Source organism: Photinus pyralis, unplaced genomic scaffold (genome assembly GCF_008802855.1).
Source record: "Photinus pyralis isolate 1611_PpyrPB1 unplaced genomic scaffold, Ppyr1.3 Ppyr1.4_LG2, whole genome shotgun sequence".
Lineage (NCBI taxonomy): Eukaryota > Metazoa > Arthropoda > Insecta > Coleoptera > Lampyridae > Photinus > Photinus pyralis.
This window is the reverse complement of record NW_022170403.1, coordinates 41,051,861-41,056,019: the sequence shown is the minus strand read 5'-3', so window position 1 is coordinate 41,056,019 and position 4,159 is coordinate 41,051,861. Positions and strand designations below refer to the sequence as shown.

Below are 4,159 nucleotides of genomic sequence, written 5' to 3'. Positions count from 1 at the left end.
AAACTCACTGTATATAGTATATATGTGTTACGGCCCAAGCTCGAAACAGGGCTTTATTAATAATGACTGGGCAGTACCCGAAATGGCTAATTTATAGTGTCAAAACCCGAAATTATGTTACCGCATATTCTATTTCGGATATAGGCCAGCCATTATGAGTAATAACGTTAACAAGACGGCCTTTTCTAGAAATGAGGGGCGAACCCGTTACACACTGCTAACATCTGTTCCTGTTCGCATGTGTTACTTACTCTTAGTGTTTGTGCGTCATTCGGTCGATTTCCGAGATTAGTAAAACGTAATGGAGAATATGAAAGAGAAGTTTAATTCTAATATACAGACTCTCTTAGTTAAGAAATGTAGTACATAACTTTCTTTGCGCCCAAACAAGTTAACATAATTTCATAACCTAACTTTATTAGATAATATCGTGTTGTGGTTGTTGTACGTTCGTATTTGATGGTGTTGCATTTTAATAGATATGATTGTTTTGTAAAGCAAGGAAAGAGGAAAATAAGACACTTTCAAATAATTGTAACTATACTTAAAAATGTAGTAAAACGAAAAAAAATTAAATATGCTATGAATAAATATGTGTTGTTCTTTTCAGCTGATAGCACAAAAATTTTTACCCACGACGTTTACTGTCGATTAATTGAAGAAGTAAAAGCAGCCAAAATCAAATTAAAAAACAGCCATTAGATTATCGTCGATTGGCTAGATTTGACGTTATTACCGTAGATGGCAAGACAAAACTCATTCAGCCTTTTACCACGGATGACGCTACAATTTTATACTACTTGGAAAAAGATGAATTATTTGATGTTCTTCACGAAACCCATTTGAGTATTGGACATGGTGGGCGCACTAGGATGTTAAAAGAACTGCAGCGAAAATACAAGAATATCACCAAAGAAATAATAATGACATATTTAACTTTATGTAAACCTTGCCAACAGAAACAATCAATGCCGCAAAAGGGTTTGGTTTCCAAGCCGATGCTATTTAAGCAACTGAATTCAAGGTGTCAGGTAGATCTGATCGATATGCAGTCAAACGCAGATGGAGAATTCAAATATATTCTAAATTACCAAGACCATCTAACAAAGTTTCTTTTTCTAAGAGCTTTAAAGTCAAAGACAGCATCAGAAGTTGCATACGTTTTACTTGATATTTTTACCGTGATTGGTGCCCCGAACGTTCTGCAATCAGACAATGGTCGCGAGTTCGCCAATCGTGTAATTTTCGAACTTACCGATATGTGGCCAGAATTAAAAATTGTCCACGGAAAACCACCCCACAGCCACAGCCAAGGATCAGTGGAACGGGCAAATCAAGATGTGCAAAATATGTTAACAACTTGGATGCAAAGTAAGAACAATACTCACTGGGCTGAAGGTTTGCGGTTTATACAATCTATGAAAAATCGGGCGTACCATAGTGGAATACGTCAAAGTCCATACGAAGCACTATTTGGTTGCAAAGCAAAACTAGGTCTCAGTGATTCGTGCTTTCCCAAAGAAATAATTGCTTCCCTTAAAACAGAAGAAGACTTGGAAAGAGCTGAAAGTGATTTGCAAACCGATTCATCAAGAACTACAGAACAAGAAATTGCTGATACCGATTATACAGATGTTAATCAAATGGAAGCATCTAACTCAGATGATATTGAAATTGAATCAAATAACCTTGAAGACGTACAAATCGTAAACGTAATGAACACATTCACCGAGGAACAAGATTTAATAAGCAACAACGAAAATATTAAAGTAATTAAAAATATTCAAGAACAGATAAAAAATAAACGAAAAAGTGCGTATGAAAATTTGAAGATTCAAGGATCTAAAATGTTAAAAATGTCAGAAGCAAAGTTTGCAGCAATAAATGTTGGAGATAATGTAAAAATTCATGTTCCTGACGTAGATAGGGGCCGCGGCGATCCAAGAAGCATTATTGGTGTTGTTTTAAAATCAGAGGACGGGTTTTACAAAGTTGCTACTGACAGGGGAATTTTGAAGCGGTTGTACTGTAGAAGTGAATTAGCATTGTGTCCAGAAAAATTTTTGAATGTTGATTCTGTTCCGAATAAAGAAATTTCACTGCGACAAGTGGCATCTGCACAATCTCTAACAGGCGGCCAGGGATATACTAGGTGTCACTGTAATAAAAAAGTGCAAAACAAATAGATGTAAGTGTAGAAACAAGTCGCTTCTTTGCCGTGACATATATATATATATATATATATATATATAACAATACAAATATAAGTATATATATATATATAATTTTTATTATAGGAGAAATACGAAACACTAATTAAAGGAAGCATAACATATTATTTAAATCCGCCTGGGATTTAAAACAAACTATATAACAACAATGTGACTCAATAAATGATAATAAAGGCAAACTCTTTGCGTTGGGTTTTTTTTGAGGGGAAACAATAATCTAGGGGAGGAAAAAGGGATGGGGGCTAGGTAGGAACCATTGTATAACGGGTCACTCAACGAATACGAATACATATATATATATATATATATATATACACACACATATATATATAAATGTTACAATTATCAGAATTAGATCAAGCATTTTTTTTCAAAATTAAAGATAAACTGTACAGTGCAAAAAATTGATTATTTTATGAATATAAAGTAATAGTACCTAACAAATTACAAAAACAAATCTAACATTAACTCACGAAGGTCATTTCGGGATCGAAAAAAGGCAAATATTTTATTGGCCGAGTATGTCGCATGACACCGACATTTTTATTAAATCGTGTAAAGTATGCGAGAAGTTTGCGCGAAAAAATTCAAATCAAACTTTAATGCCATATCTGATGATAACAAAGGGGAAAGGGTAGTCGTAGATATTTTCACGTATGCCAAAATAAGCTACTTAGTCATGTACGATGCATTTTCAAACTGGTTGGAAATAGTACAAATTAAAGACAAACGCGCACCAACTGTTTTGCAGGAAATCAAACAAATTTTGGTAGGTTTGGATCACCAGATGTATTAGTAGCAGATAATGTACCATTTGATAGCAAAATATTTTAAAAATTTTCAATGGAATGGAGTTTTAAATTAGCGTTTAGAAGCCTAAATTTTCCCCCATCTAATGGATTAGCGGAAATGGAACGCTGAAGTTGTTCTGTAACAAATTGTGATGCAATTTATGTATAACTTCAAAAACAAGGACGTAAAAACAGAAATAGTGTAGGCGATAGAGACGGTAAAATTGGCAAACTGGACATGGAAAAGGTGAAAAAGAAAAAAATGGTGGAATACGTTCAGTTAGGTGTCAGAAACAACATATTAAAAATCCCACCCCCCAAACCCCGTGCTTTTAAAGGCTCCAGCCACCCCACCACCCTCCAGAAACCGCGTTTTCGCCCTTTTTGGCTGATATCTCGCGATCTATGAGGTCTAGATGACATATTTTTAGCTGAAAATATTTCTCGTGAAATTTCATACAAGGTAGATACTCAGAAGTTAGCCTAGGTGCACCTCTTAGCCTAGAAAATTCATAAACTCATCAATTTTCGTATTTTTTTGCGGTTTTTTGCAAATATATCGCAACCTACAGGGCTAGATGAAATATATTTAGCTGAAAATGCTCTTCGTGTAATTTCATACGAGGTAGGTGACTGAAGAGTTGGCGTAAAGTCACCTTTCACCTTCAACTTTCATGTGTGAGGATATATTCATTGTAATCAAAGTAGTAAACAAAATTACTGTAAACAAAACTGGATGCAAGCGAAATTCACCTTAATTAACATTCTTTGACGTAGGATATACGACCTAGAATCGCTTAACCGTTGCGGTACCGTATTTTGTTTATTCTTATTCTGCACGTCAACAATAACGCGTTGCAGTTTGTTTAATAGAATTGTTTATGTTTAATCGACGACGCGAGGTTAAAAAAAGTTAACTGCATTTAGTGGGATTAATTACATATCGGAATAGTAATAACGGATCGACGATAGTTGTCGATTATTTGAAGGAGGTATTATCTTGTAAAGATTTAAATAAAAAAAAGTGGTATTTTGTGGAGATAACACGAACTGAAATTTTAGAGGGAAAAAGAATGTTTATGCAGAACTGAAACTGGCACTTGTAAGAAAACTCATTGGGATTGGATGTGGAGCCCA

The 4,159-nt window shown here is 34.6% G+C and overlaps 1 pseudogene; it reads left to right on the top strand.

The window, feature by feature from the left end:
* Window positions 1-582: 582 nt before the first annotated feature.
* Window positions 583-2,186, top strand: LOC116164012 (annotated as a pseudogene).
* The last annotated feature ends 1,973 nt before the right edge of the window (window positions 2,187-4,159 follow it).